The sequence below is a fragment of the Pagrus major genome, chromosome 6 (genome assembly GCF_040436345.1).
Source record: "Pagrus major chromosome 6, Pma_NU_1.0".
NCBI classification, from domain to species: Eukaryota; Metazoa; Chordata; class Actinopteri; order Spariformes; family Sparidae; genus Pagrus; species Pagrus major.
In genome coordinates, this window is record NC_133220.1 from 34,528,491 (window position 1) to 34,545,074 (window position 16,584).

The 16,584-nt window shown below is 39.5% G+C and overlaps 1 protein-coding gene across 1 annotated transcript in view; it reads right to left on the reverse strand.

Annotated features, from left to right (window-relative positions):
* Positions 1–10,492, reverse strand: part of LOC140998503 (bis(5'-adenosyl)-triphosphatase-like) — a 407,581-nt gene extending 397,089 nt beyond the window's left edge. Inside the window, exons 1-2 of the mRNA XM_073468813.1 lie at positions 10,448–10,492; positions 4,116–4,201 (exon numbers count right to left, since the gene is read on the reverse strand). The gene's annotated coding sequence lies outside the window, so the exon portion shown is untranslated. The remainder of the gene's footprint in view (positions 1–4,115; positions 4,202–10,447) is intronic.
* Between the last annotated feature and the right edge of the window lie 6,092 nt (positions 10,493–16,584).

Here is a 16,584-nt window from a genome sequence, read left to right on the forward strand (position 1 = left end):
TCTCTATTGGAGAGCAATGCAGTAGAGGCTGGAACCACTATGGTCAGAGAGGGGTGCAGCCACGCACTTGCTGCAGAAGGAGTGCATGCTGCGGGATTGACTTTTTTTTCTGGCTGAGGTGGTGCTGGTTCACAAGTGGAGCACAGGTTCAGAATAAAATTTGAATTAGAAGTCGTTTGTCCGAGACAAAGACGCAAAAACTACAATCACCTTAGCAGCAATCTGCCTTGATGTGTTTTATTACACTCAAGCGAGCGGCCATTTTAAGTCCATATGGATCAAGGAGGAACGTTTGACTTTAGGTTACAGCAGGTCAGTTGAGTTTAATTTCATTTCTTCTAAATGGTTTGTTCATATTTTAACCATGATTGTCTAATTGCATTGTTCATATTTGCCTGTTTAGACCTGAAGGCTGCCCATGTTCTGGTGTTCTGGTGTTCTGGTGTTTTCACCGTCCTCACTCATCTTCTTTGTGTGGTGCTGACATGATGAGTGACCGCACAGTCGGCGTCTGTTCATCTTTTCTATCCATGCAATAAAATTGTAGAATCATTAAGTTTGTTCTGTATGGATTTGATTGTGATAGAGATGTTTAAATTCTATTAAATAGGCTATATCATTATCATTAAAAATGAAACTGAAAATAAAGGATACAAATACATTCTGACAGATTTTTACAACCCTGTCCGTCAACATGATGGACGACAAGAAAGTCTGTTCACTTTTACTGAATCTCTATACAGGTAGAACACAAACTTGGCAGAATCAGATCAGAACGTCATGATGTCGCCCAGCCAAACACAATAAAGAGGAAGCTGACAGGCAGCACTGGTTAATATCCCCCTTTTCATTTCATTATTTTACCACTGTAAATGATGGGTGAAATCTCTTTTGTAGCCTACTTCAGATTATTCTATTTAAAAAATGAACTAACTGAAATTATTTAATGGTATACAGTACCACACGACCTGAAAGAGGGTGTTTCCAGTCACCGAGGTTTGGTTCTCAAGCTCAAACTCAAAATGACTGTATTTTAACCTTTTATAATAATGATAACTTATTTACATAGCACCGTTAAAAATGTTACAAAGCAATACAACTTTTCAATAAAAATCAAAACAATTAAACCAAACCAAATCCAAAACACTGCATATTAAGAAGACAAAAGAGTTTAAATAGTTGCAACAAATACTAGTAGTTTAAGCCATAAAAAAGCCATAAAAGATGATTTTTTTCAGAAGAAATTCAAAAAAGGGGACACAGATTTCCTGCCTAGGATTTCCAAGCAGTCAGTAGCCTTAAGACACTCAACTGAGGGTCTGTGGACCCCTAATGGCCCATGTCTATATTACAGACATTCCATGGAAGATTTGTGGAAAAACGTTTTGTGTGAATTTATTTAAATTTTCTCATCAAAATCAATCAGACATATTTATACATTGTTTTACTGATCCTACACACCTGCTGCATAGTGAAAGCAGTGAGTCAGAAGCACAGCACCAATGTTCAGCGTCCACACAGTGAAGTCATGTGCACAGGACTAAAGGAGAAACAACTGAGCCCTACAAGAGTGCCTTCATGGCCACAGTAGACAGCTGAAGTGATAAAAACTGAAGTATACGTGTTCAGATTTACATGAGATGGATGACTGAAACACATTCAGTGGTTGTCTACTTGACACTCCTGATGCTCACATATCCTCTGAGGTTTTAGCGTCCACGCTTTACATTACAAACAATAATTCTCCTGTGTTTAAGAATTCCTTATCAGAGAACAAAGTTTACAAATCCAATGCAAGCACCTCAGTTTTGCTGTGTTTTCACTCTGGTAGCATGTCAGCTCAACACACGGGCTCGACTACCAAAAACCTTTTGTCCTAAAAGCTGTAGTGAACTCAAGAAGAAGACATCTGCCGGCCTGGCTCTACTCAGCAGGGATTTTGCATTTCCATCACAACTGGGTTACCTGCTTGAAGGTGTGTCTTAAACCAATGATCCCTGCAGTACTACTGAAGAATCACTGCTAACAAAGTGGTTCCGCTAATCCAGTTACAAACACGTTTCATTTACTACAACTTCTTCACAATAAAAGCCCCCTGTTATTTAGTCATTTAAAATCTTTTATTATGAAGCGTCATTACAGGAAACGCGTAAAACAGTAAAACACAGCAGATGTCTGAAAGAACAAACAGGACGAGAGAAACTGAAGAGATTCAGTTAGAAGCTACAGACGTAGAGAGCTGAACACACTGACTTTAAAAACCTCTTTCTCTCAGGTTTCCTGCACAAACATGACATGTTCATCGTCGCCGTGGCTCGGCTCAACTCGGAGCATTAAATCTGGTGATGGAAAAGCAAATGAGCGTGGCAGCGTTTGACTCGGTGCTGGTGGAAAAACGGCATTGGTTCATGTCAACAGGAGAGACTGAGGCACTTCAGGTGTGCTTTTTGGACTGGAGATATTGGAATGAGATACATACTGATTTTTCTGTTTAAAATTTAACATCAACATGACAACATCACTGATAATCATTGACTATTATTATCAATAGGCACTAAGTGGAACCAGCCCAGGACATTTGTATGTCACCTGATGACTCTCCTGTCCGATGGCTGCTGATCTGAAGCCTTATTCACGAGGACTGGTAACATCAGGGGGCAAAGTCTTTATTTTACTTGTTTATCACCCTGGATGTGATGGTGGGGCTTGTAACCTGTTTTACACATTATGAGCCGTGATCAAATGTTTAACAACTGACCACAGAAAACAAATGTTTAAAAAGAAATACAACCCAAACATGCCGATTCCCATGGGACTAATATTAACACATGACCTCTGTGCTTGGTGAAATATGGCAGCCAACACTCAAACACAAATTACGGACACGGCAGTTTCGCAGAATGAAGATCACAGATGTCCTCCACAATTACTATAAATAACTGGAGGTCTCCATGAAATATTAGTATAGTGCAAATAGGGCTTTAGAGGAGCAAATGACTTACTTCTACACCAAAATGAATGGAGGCAGACTTAGTCACTTAATGGATCAGTAGGACTTCAGTCTGAAGCACTGTGAGCCTACAAATACTGACTCCTGGCTGAATGAGCCATTTAGCTGCTCACAGCTTTTCATCAGGGTTTGTTTGCATTCATTTATTACTGACCGTGAATACTCCGGTGGGTTTGCATGTGTTACTGACAAACTGTGAACACTTCACACAAATGGGGACACACAAGCTGAGAAGTGATGCAGTACTGACTGTTTTTAAAAACTCCTCTTAATGCATTTAGGAATGCTCCATTCTTCAAAAGTAATGTTAAAAAAAAAGTTAATCTTGCTTTTAAGGCCCAAACCCATTTCCAATTTTTACCCCACCTCCTCATTTTTCAGAACAGAGTGATAAGGGATAGTGGTTGACATGGGGTAAACTGTCAAGGCCCTGATACATCATCAGTAGTCATCAGTGGTGTTAATGTTAACAGAAGTGACCAGTAATTTTCTATATGTTGACTTCAGTTGTGGAGATTTCTCTTGCGTTACTTTGGTGATCCTGATATTATCACAGTGCCATTTATCTGATGGAGATAGGAAAGCATGGATGCTTACAATTTGTTCGATCACTAGCAATCAAGTCATGAAATAATAACACTGCTTCATTACCTGGCCAATATGGCAACATTAGCAACCTGTGCTCCCACTCTGCCAGCCTGCACTGATACTAGAGGAGTGGTACCAAGTGCAGCAACTTCTCTGCGTCATAGACCATTAATGAGGGAGAATGCAACATTGAACTATGTCAAAACGTGGGACTGCCATGCTCAAATCAGCAGTCACAATGTACAACAATTAGCTTGCTAGCTAGTTAGTTAGCCCGATGGAAGGGGCAAGGGGTGTACTGGGTTTTGGCTTAATTCTCTTGATTTCAAGATAAAATGAGAATAAACCTGTTCAATTTATGGTGATGTCTGTATACAGTGATGTCTGTATACAGTGATGTCTGTATACAGTGATGTCTGTTTTGAAAGATTTAGATATTATTTTACTGAAACATTTAAATCCACCACAATCACAAGTCACACACTTCTTGGCAGAGTGAAAGCTGTGTAATCTCTACCTGTACAGGATGACCTCTCACTGTTGCGGTGGACTGCTTGTGTTCGTGGCTGAGACAGAATGTACCGGTGGCTCTGCTCTCTTTGCCTGTGGGAGGAGAAAGCAGGATGGATGTGATTTTTAATGTAAATGTGAGCACCACCAAGGGGGAGAGGTGGAGCATTGATATTCAGCCTGAGGTCCGGCTGAGCCCCGTTCTCCACACCTTGACGTTGACCTTGCGACCTCGAAGTGAAAATCATTTGGCAGCTTCTCTGACCTCTAGCAGTATGCACACACGTAGACACACACCAACGGCTGAATTACAGCTTAAGAATTTTTACCCTAAGTTGCCACTCTCCAACTTTCTGCTGCTTCTGTCTTCATACAGTATCAAGGAACTGCCGGAAGGACCCTGACATCATATATGTTTAAATTTGTGTTAATCTTTTATGGCATTTATCTAAGAGCCAATCCCAGATATACAGGAAAACATATCAGTGACTGGAAAGTGCTCCATCCATCGTATCTAACTTCAAAACAACACACAGTTACAGCCCAAATTACAATCAATACATCCCTCTCCTCTCCCAGAAACACTGCACTGTTACATGTGAGCATTAGCAGTGTAAGGAATGTCTATTGCTTCTCAATTTTTCAGCTGTCCTACTCTGATCAGCACTGGAGATCAAAGTTTAACCCCAATTTCACCAAGCAGCCCTGTGGCCTGTACTTGAAGCAGGATTGGTGGTTAGCAAGGTAGCTTGAGGATGAACTCTGGGATTTCAGTGTTCTGAAGCTGATTTACTTCTCACATCACCATGGTAACTTATGCTGCACACCTAACCTGCAGGTAAATGAGCAGGTTATTTCCCAAATAACAGATCGACCCATATAAAAGTGAAAAATGTTTTTATATTTATTTTTTGTCTGTTTGACACCACGGGGGGTTGTAGCTGAAATAACAGGACTAAAACTGTCAAACACGCCATAAGAACACGCCATAAGAACACATTCATTTAATAGACTACACAAATGTCATTATAGTCGGATCTACTCTGGCCCTAATCTAGCATGATATTGTAAGCAGTCATAGAACATACATTTGCATATATGAACCATTTTCTGTCTAACCAGCATGAGTCCAAAGTGGTTGGCCTTAAGATACAATCCTAAAACAAGCATTTTTATAATCTAAATAAAGCGGGCATATACTGTAGGGTCCAAAAGTCTGACACCACATTAAATATCTCTAATACTTTCACATAAGCCTGCAAATAATCAGAAAGTTTGAGGATTTAGAAAGTAAATGTAAAATGTCAGAATTCAAACTGTTACTCTGAGCAAAGGGCATCTTTCTCAGAGGCAGTGCATGGAAATATGAAATGCTTTACAGAAACTTCATCACACATACAGAATGGATGGAAACAAGGCCAACACTTTCAGGTGGGCTAACAAATCCCAGAATTTCACAGTGGATGACTGGAAAAATTCCTAATTACTGATGAATCCAAGTGATAGATTAGTGTCAGTAACAAAATTCACAGGGTGAATGTAAGGAGACGGACAGGACAGAGAATGACAGCACAGTGTTTCAAACCCACAGTGAAACATGCTGCTGGGAACATTTAAGTCTGGGGCCGTTTTGCCTCCTCTGGAGTTGGATCTTTGTGGAGAAGGATTCATACTGCAGCAGGATAATGAGCCCAAACACACCCCAAAGCTTTCACAGAGCTACTGAAGACCAAAGACAAACGCAGGAGTCCTGACTGTCCTCCACAGTCACCTGACCTCAACCCCATCAAGCATTTACAGGGACAGCTGAGCAGTCTGTGACAAAGACGCTTTGTGGAACACAAAAATCATGCTGGGATAACATGAGACATCAGGTTTAACACAAACGTCTGGAGTTCATGCCAGCTCGAGTGCCTGCTGTCATTAAAGTGGGACTAAATACGAAGATATTCAACTGGGGTTCAATCTGGGTTGGTTTGGAAGACTTTTTTCTTTTATTTGATTTAAATACTGGTTAACTTGCCATCAGAAGCTAGATGTTTCAGTTTAGGAATTAGGTGTCATTGCCCTGACAGAAAACCCTTTAACTAAAATGTGCTGCTGAATTGACTTAACATGTCCACAGCTGTAAAGCTGTGAACCTGTAAACTCAGCTTTGAGAAAAAAAAATATAAAAAATCCTCAGAGATCTTTGAAGATCAAATATCTTAGCTATTTCTTACAAAGCTGCCAATTAGCTGAATAAACTAGATTCAGAGTGTACTGTATGTAAATGTGATAACATGACCCAGATCTGAAGACAGGTCCTCACATGCAGCAGGCTTCTCCAAAAGTCAAACAGGATAACTAATGTGTGTCAGGGACAGAGATTACACACAACAATGCACTAACACAAACGTGTGCATGTCGGCCGGGCTGGGGAACTACAGTGCTGTGAAAGAACGGACACAGCTCCAATGAATTATACATGAAGCAGAAGGAACCAAATCAACTGTGTGAGGTATTGTTGTGGCATGAATAAATGGTGCATGATTAAAACAGGCTCTCTTACATTATGAGTTACTGTTCGCAAATCTCCATGTGGAGTTATGACGCCGAGCAGGTCAGGGGATGTGAGGGGAACAGTCACTGATCTGATGATCCACTGTTCATACTTTATGTAAATAGTACAGGCAGCTGGCTCCATTAAACTGCAGGTATTAATGCAGTGTAGATTGTAAGATGTGTTGTCTCTCTGAAGTCTTGTGGAACATGTACTGCAGATTTCAATCATGTTGTCTTCCCCTCAGACTGTAAGAATGTCCACACTGGTGACGACATGTTTACAGTGTGGCTCTAACCGGGTGCAGCAGTTTGACATGAGGCCGTGCTGCTCTTCTTCTTCTCTGTTGTTACCTTTAACCTTTAAAAGTTCATACCACCACCTTATGTACTGGACTGTGTCTCCAACCAGTCCCTGCTCCTAACAAGCATCCAGCAAGTGAAAAAACACAGATTCACCTCATGTACTTGGAAAGAAATCTAACTCATTGACTGAATCACGTAAACCCGTTTTTTTCCATTATCGCATTACTAAAGTGCATGTAAACGCATCAAATCAGATAATTGTTGTCATGTTAATGGCTGATTGAAAGCAAGTTGGCTTCGTATTATCGCCTCCATTTATCAGCTATTATTTCACCAATACCAATAAACACCTGATATTATCAGTTTCCCAATATCTGGCTGATAATTCATGGGGCTGATAAAGATCGTGCATCACTACCTCACTATGGTAACATGTACGTCTGATCACAGTGTTTTCAAACCGTTTTCATTTCCCAGTGTGACGTCCTGCTGGACTCCTGCTGCTACTTCAACACATCTGGTTATTGAGTCATCATGTAACTGCTTTTATTTTCTCTGATCATGAGACCTGGTACTTTCTGGTGAAACCTGTAACTTCAGGTCATCAACATCATTTGATATATAAAGAGAGATTCCATCTGTTTACTTCACTATCTCCATTTTTTCTTAAACATTTATGACTTTATTCTCATTAAAGTACAAAGATTATCCAAACATTAAGACTCTTCTTGTAATATCATGACATTTTCATTAAATTACAACTTTATTCTCAAAATATTATTTTTTCTCGAAACTATGAGTAAATACTGTATTTGATGATTCATTAAATTGTGACTTAATTTATAATATTAGTCACAACCCTTATGTTGCTCCAGTTACCAAAACGACTTCACACTGGCCGCAGGTCAACGTCTCATTCATTAATATCATGAAAGCTCTTAAACTGTACCACAAGATAGTTTTTAGATGGCAAATAAAGAACACTTTTTTTATGCAATATAAAAACAATACCAAATCCAGCTACACAATTGCCGCAAGTCAAGTGAAGCAGAGCTTACAGGACGCCCTCACCACAATGGTCCATTCATATTGCCTCCAACTTAAAAATGATCATGTATAGTCGCTCACGCAATTCAGAATAGATGGGACTTCCAAAACCTGCCGTTTTACACTGCATTCCTCTGGTCATATGTCTACAAGGGTTTGGATGTGGGTGTTTGATTCAGATTAGAGTATGAAGAGAAAGTTAACACCTGAGGCTAATTTCTTCACCCCACTGGTGGCTGCATTATTACAAACTTAGGTACAGCTATGATTTGTTATGCTATATAATGCCAGAGATACTGAATATGTAAGGCTGGATTCTGGGAGGAGTGTAGCCTGTATAATGACAGCACATCTGGAATATTTACATATGATGGAACTGAGATGTCTTAAAGTTTAAGTATGAATATTCCACCCAGTATCATAGCAAGCATCATAAAGTAAGCTACTGTGAAGGATAAGGATCAAACACATAGTAAATGCAGATATATAATATTGTCCTCGAGACCATACAGTTATAGGAAGATGTGATGGAAAATATAAACCCAGATAGGGTTAAATTTCAGTTATTTGCTTTGATTCCTTTTTCCTCCCATTTTAATTGTATTTTATATTTTTTTGGAGGGGGCACTAATAACAGTCATAGATGAGTGCCAAGACGTACAGTATTTTTTTTTCCGCATGTGTGACAGAGGTGATTTTTTACCCTATTTAGGAGGTGCTCAAGAACACCTAAATGACATCTTAGCACCCCTAAAACAATAATCATTCTTATTACTATTAATTATCATTATGTTCTTTATCATTTTCCCTGTCCTCCTGAAGCAGGGCTCTCAAACTCAAATTGGCTTGGGGCCACTGTTGGTGTTGTCATCTCGTAGGAGGGCCACTGCGACTTTCAAGTACTACAAGAAAGCACATTTTTTATGTCCATTATTAACATAATAATACAAAAATGTAAATGCAGATCTTTTTACCCTTCTCTTGATAACTCATTGGATCCTTGCACTGAACTAACAAGTTAAACACATTAAATACTTTATATCTTGCCAGACACCTGGCAGCACTTCTGCCCATATTTCTTTCATATTTAACAAAAAAATTGCAAACAGAAGTTACTTCTGTATGCTAATTAGTTTTTGACAGTGTAAATCTTTTTTCCATATAAATAATTAACTTACACCTTGAACTAAGTCTGCTGCAGTAGTCTGTGTTCCCGGTGGTAAGGCCACCCATTACATTACTTGCCCACCGCCCCCGCCGTCATTTTCCTTTATTAAAAAATCAATAGTCCTTCGACGTACACTACGCTGCCGGAGGCGTCTCCTCTGTGCAGCAGCGGGGCCGGCAGCAGAGTCATGAGGATTTGTTATCAAAGCGCCTGTTTGTCAATATGACAGATTTAAACCTGATAACGTTATTGAGGGAACAGCAGTTGTTACCCCTCTGAGAAGTTGGAGGTGTGCAGCTCTTCATCTAACAGGGGCCGGCAGCATGAGACCGCTGCTCTAAAGGAGACAACATGTTTTATTTATGTTCTCACATATGTCATGTGAGAGTCTTCCTCTGTTTACTGCAGGCACACAGCGCTGACAGCGGTCGGGCTATGTGAGACTCTGTCGGGCAGTGCTCATCACACACACACACACACACACACACACACACACACAGTGAGGTGAGGAGAATGTTACTTGCATTGATGACAACTAATTATGTTACAATGTCTCATTACTTCTTTCTGTGTTCTTCTGTTTGAATGCATTTGTATTGAAAGAAAAACGTGAGGAGGGGACAATATAGTGATATACGTTTTGGATTTCACCCGAGCCTAGATGATATACAATATGTCTTCTCTCAGCCACACAGCAGGTTCAGGTGAGAGTAAGGTTACCTGACCCTGACCTGATAGTCAGAATAATGTTAGACGTGGATGTGGATCAACCCTTTCTTCCCACCTCTTATTATATCACACATGCTCTTGTTGATAAGTGTGACTTTTGGTTGAGGAGGAGAACGACTGAGAGCAAGGACCAGGTGGACGAGTCAGGACCACAGTTATAATGCCAGGTCAGCTACAACTCTACCCACAGTGCACTGGGCTCCACAATGGCGTCACATGGCTAAGCTGTGTATTGATGTGGACCAAAACTCCACTAACATTAGTTTGCGTCAGAAACAGCAGTGTGTGTCACTGTGGAGCTGCTCACATGTAATGTGTGTGTGTGTGACTGTCAGTGCACAGAGAGACAGAAGACAGATGAGACAGTGGACAGATGAGACAGAGGACAGATGAGACAGAGATGAGACAGTGGACAGACAGGGAGGGTTGTTAGAAGACAGAGGACGGACGTGTTTAGTTGAAGCACATTTCATCACAACACAAGCACACACGTGGAGCGGAGCACCCTGCAGGTCTGGTCCTGGACTCGCCGCTGGGTTTGTTCATACCGAATCAAGCAGACGGTCTCATATAGATGAAGCTTTACCAGCTGTCTCTGTGGACGTTCACCTCGCTCAGTGTCCACGACATGCTACGTCACTACAGGCAGCTAGTTAAAGGGACTGACGTGCTGACGGCGTCCTGTCTTCCTGTACACTATCACGTGGAGCACAGAGAACCTAGGCGCGCGCTTGTTCGCCCTGTAGCTCTGATGCTGCAGTAACATGTGGAGCAGCTGAACCCGGGTTCAGCTGTTGTTGTTTTAGACCCGGGACACCTCTAACAGCACGGTTATACAACACACAAATCACTTACACACTCACCTCCGGCGTTAGACAGACTCGCACCTTTGCATTATGGGAAGTGTAGTTTTTTATGTTCTTGGTGTTTTCGGAAACAGGCGATGGTGCGACTTTTATAAAACTACAAGTACCAACGCGGAAGAAACGCAAGCTTTGTGGTGCGTTCATGGCAGATAGGAATTATTGTGACAGCTTTGACGTTTAATATGTTTAATGGTTCACTAAAATATAATGTTATTTAGGCTAATGGATAGATTCCTAACCCTTTTAGGTGATCCATAAAGATGCAACAATCTGTTACATTTTAAGAGGAAAAATCAAACATCTTAAGTTGACCCACCCGAGCAAGTTGAACTGATAGAAAATGATAATACAAGTAAACAATGGGGATCCTCTATATGTCAATAAATGAAACTGATGCAGTGTTCCTCAAAAATGTTGATTTTAAATTGTAAAAAGAAGGTTCTTAAACATTAAACATATATATATATATATATATATATATATATATATATATATATATATATATATATATATATATATATATATATATATATATATATAAAGTATATATATATATAAAGTATATATATATATAAAGTATATATATATATAAAGTATATAAATATAAATACATAAAACATATATAATATAAAATAATAATATAATAATATTATATAACATATAAAATAATTCCTGGTCAGGTGGTGCTGAAGACTGCCCTGTTGCTTCCTGGTCCGCGGCTCCAAACAAAAAAACAAGCAGAACAAAACTCCTTAGGTTACGAAGCAAAATAGATCCTAAGCAAATATTCATACTATATAATTAAGTTATGTTGCACTAATGCAGAAATTCATAATCTGTTTTTATATTAAACATTGCAATATACAGTACAGTGTCACTTTAAAGCATGCAGCCAATTTCAAAGTTGTCACTTTTAAGCAGTTTTCGACATATTGTACTTGTTAGAGTAATGAAACGAAGATAAATGACTGATGAGCACTATATGATATCGAAGGAATATTTTTGTGTATATTTCGCAGGGTATTACAAAGTGGACTACTTGTGCCTAACTGATGATATGGTCTTAACCTACATTCTGTGGGCAGAACTAACGGTCATACATAGTATAGTTTACTTTAAATTACTTTTATTTGTGTTATTATGATTCTTTTGAATAAAACAAAATGAACATCAAAAACATAACTAAACTGTAGGAATGTGTTCAAATTATATTGTCACAATAAATATTCTAATAAATGTAGTAAAGAAAGACTGCAACTAACTCAGTAGAGTTAACAATAATCCACTGCCACAATAGGCCTAATATGTATTAGTGTTGTTTAGCACACTTCACATTAGAGACCTATAAACTGAGGACACACTAAAATTAATAAATTAATCAGCCAATTCTCTGCCATTGTTCACTGCGGCGATAATGCGGCGACTCTGTGTGAAAAGGGCTACTCACAGCACACACTGAGTTTAACAGGACCCCTTCAGTCTGTCTCAAGCAGCGTTAAAAGAGTGTAGTGTTTCATTCACATTTTCATTCCAGTTAATCCTCTCCTTTTTTTTAATGATTCATTTTATTTTAAAGTTGGGTCAGTGGTCGTGAACGTGTGCACTTTTATATCTGCTGCAGTGCGACCACTCTCTACAAACCAATAGGCTTCTGCATGTCTAAATCTGAGTCCTCTTTCCTCAGAGCTGCAGTGTTTTACACAAATTAACAACGTCTGTATCAATTAAAGTGGTTGGCCAGCTTCAGGAATTAATCTATGTGAATCAGAATGATGAGTCTTACCGTCAGTCTGATACCTTGGTGAAGATCTCAATATTTAACTGCTGATCACATTTCTGTGGATATTAATGGCCAAGGAAGATGCTCTTGAGGTCTTTATGGACCTTTGACCATTAATCTAGAAACACCGTCAGGCCAAATACAATTCTCCCAACACCGACACTGAAAAAAAATCGTTTGCCTAAAACTTAAGAATTTTAATACTATGTAAATGTCCCATCTAATTTTATTACATAACTCTAGTGTGAAGTTTTTCCATCAGGTTGAATCAATGTGAATAGATTAAATAACTTAAAAATTCACACACTGAATCATTCAATTTATACGCATTGAATCAACATAATAATAATAAATCTTTGTATGAAATGTGACCCCTGACATTGAACTGTAACAGAATTCAGTGGAGAATTGTCATGTGATCAAAAATACAGTTTGTTTTTTTGTTTTTTTCAGCGTGAGTTGAGGATGTACAGTACACTTCCATCATATTTCCCATCATGCTCCACCACCCACTACAACAAAAAGGGAAAGACAACAAACAAACAAACAAACAAACACTGGATGAGATGGGTGAAGCTGATACCAGGTAGAAAACAGTCAGTTCATCACCTGCTCTCTTCTGACTCACTGAGCCCACTACAGTCTGTACACAGAGACCAAACAGGTCACCTGACAACATCTTCACAACATCTTCATCCTGGATGTCCTGATGGGCAGACCCCAGGCTTTGCAAAGAGGCATCATGGCATCATCCATCTTTGCTTTCCATGAGATTTGCTTTAATGATCCCCAGAGGATCCCCAAGTCCACAAGAAACAGCAAAACAGATTTTCATGATGCTTCCTAAAGGAGAAATGCCTTTGTATTAAAGACTCCATTAAAATCAAGGGGACCCATAGCATCACTCAGTAGTTGTTTGTTCCAAAACTTCTTCATCATACGATGTGCCAGCTACAGCTTGTAGGTTCAGCCAGATGGGCCTGAAACTGCTCGACCACATTTTGTTTCAGATACATTAAACGGTGCTACTGGTTTCCTCAACTGCTGCATTAACATAAAAACACTAAATCGGCAACATAATTACTGTGTCTTGTTACAAAAGGGACAATTTGACAAATGTGCTTCTCTTTAGTATGCCCTCCCTTTTTTGTCTTGACTTAAACAAGATTCCTCCACAAAGATTACAATTTTAAATAAAATATCCTCAGTCCAAATGACCCAACATTCAGCCTATGTGAGAAATGTAATGTATTGCAGAGCAGAGCAGCCAATCATACTGCTGTGGAAAAATACAATGTCAGTAGAAAACATCTAACTCCATGCAGAGCTGCACATGACAGCCATCAAGAGACACATTAACACCCCTATTAATTCATAAAGAGTTAAACAGACAAGGGTGATTTTGGAACTGCCTAAATGGGTGAAAGATAGCACTGTACATGAGCAGCTGCACAGTTTATGAAGCTTTTTATATCAGCTGTAAATTAATTGCCATGAAAGTGAAAGAGAGCCTTTCATTGTCAGACAACCCCCAATAAGAGACTCCTGTCATATAAAAGTAACAGTTTGTCAGCCTCAGTATGAGAGCTTGATAGCAGTAGATAGATGTATTGATGAATTGTCATCCAGATGTGTGAGAGGAGAAGTCAGACAGGATGATCCAGTATCTGCACAGTGACAGACTGACACACTGTTAAAAAAGAATCACAGTCCTCCTCATCAAATCTCAGTCTCACAGCACTGTCTGTAGGAGGATCATTATTCTGATAGAACACAAGAGTTTCACTTCTCTGAAGCTTTAAGGTGGCTGGATCTTCTATTTTCCAAGTTTCAAATATGACTTTGAGGTCCTGCTAGCAGTGAGGTGTCCATGATGACGTCAAATGATCAAGATGATGCTTCCTAAAGGAGAAATGCCTTTGTATTAAAGACTCCATTAAAATCAAGGGGTCCCATAGCATCACTCAGTAGTTGTTTGTTCCAAAACTTCTTCATCATGCGATGTGCCAGCGACAGCTTGTAGGTTCAGCCAGATGGGCCTGAAAAGAACAGCGTGTCTTCACAACTACTGACCAGATTGCCATGACATTTGGTATGGATATTTCTAGTCCCTAGAATATTCCTATTGATTTTAGTGACCACCCAATCTTTTTATTGTGCCACCATAGTACAGCATTCCAGTCTCTTACATTCCTATTCCCATGTTTCCTATTCTCCAATGCCCATCTTCCTTTAATCCCTCCCTCCAGACTTTGCACCATGGTGACAGAGTCACTTCCTTTAAGGTGCAACTGAAAACACATCTGTTCAGACTTGCCTTCTCTGATGCTCCCTAATGTGAATACCACCACTTTTCTTGATGTGGTTGCTATTCTTATATTACTGTCTTCTTCGTGTATTGACTGTTTCTCTATTATTACTGTATTATCATTGTCTCCTTTATGTATTGACCGCTTTTATTTCCTTTGTAAAGTGTCCCTGAAAGGCGCTTACAAATAAAATGTATTATTTGTATCATAGCAACACAATCAGATCAGAATGTGTAAGGGTTTGTTCACCTAAATTACAAAAAGTTGATTTTCTCATTTACCACTAATGATATCCATTTTATTTTATTTATTTTTTTCTTTTGCTTGTTTTTTCAGGTTATCAGATATCCATGTGTTTTCTGTCTCCAGCCCAGTATATTGCAGGTGAGTAGAATTTCATTGGAGTGAAATGCAGCAAAGGGCCACAGGTCGGATTCGAACCCTGGGCCGCTGCAGTGTTGGCTGCGGCAAAGACACAGCCTCTGTACGTGGACTGCACAAGCTACCAACTGAGCTACACAGCAAATAATGTTGGGCTGTTTCAACTTAAAAGTCTAAGTTCAATTGCTGCTAAACATTTGAGTTAACTCAATTTAGGTTGAATAGTTTCTTTTTTGTGAAACACAATTCAATGTGAACTGAACTTGAACATACATCTTTAGTTAACTTAAAATATTACGTTGAACCAACGACTGTTCAGTGACACTGACAACCATTACAATTTCATTTGATTTCCTTACATTTGGGGTCAATTCTTCATTTCACACAAATACCAGCAGCAGCTGCTCCTATTGGTGCTTCTTTGTTCCAGCATCAGCACAAAGACATTACAGGCTGGACACACTGGAGGCCTGTGTGCTGCGTGGCGTCTGGGTTACCGAGCTGCTGCTGCTCACTCATGTGTTTGTGTTCACATAGGCTGCATGTCAGCTGCACTGCTGCTGCAGCGGCTCCTGCCTGCCCTGTCTGTTTACATGGAGTTTGACTTTGATAATTATCAATAAATATGATGACGTGATTTTCCTTTACCCCGATGGAAGAGCAAGAAAGCCAGAGGGGGAACGAGAGGGAGAGGAAGAAAAAGAGAGTGCACAGGAAAAAACTGCCCTTCACCTGTTGTGTGTGTTCTCTTCATGTCTGTGACATATTCTGACACATACAGACATTAAAACTGTAGTGAAATGCTGATATGATTTTTTTCCGAGGACCGCGCACGTGTCGCAAAAGAAATAATGTAGGTGAGACTCCAAATCTCTAGATGACGCGACGCAGCAGCCACGCTTGACGCATGTGTGTTAAGCGCATCTCAGGCGTCCAGTGTGAACGGTCTGACTTGTTAACATGGACGCTGAAATGAAAAGTGAGAGGTAACGCCACACAGCAGCGCTGCACACGCATCCAGTGTGTCCAGCCTGTTATGTTAACCAACTCAACTTCAACTCCAACTTCCATCCAAATAATATTTTTTTATATTACATTTTATATTGCTATGTTAATATGTCTAGGTTGTTCTTTTTATTTTTACATTATTATATTAATATGTTAATATGTCTAGGTTGTTCTTTTTATTTCACTGTGTTGTCATTCGTCTCTGTGTGTAATGCTACACCTTAATTTCCCAGCTTGGGATCAATAAAGTATATCTATTCTATTCTATTCTATACTTGCAATTGCAATTCACCTCGGTTGCCAAGACTTGCAATTAGTGTAATTAGCAGAATTAGCTAATT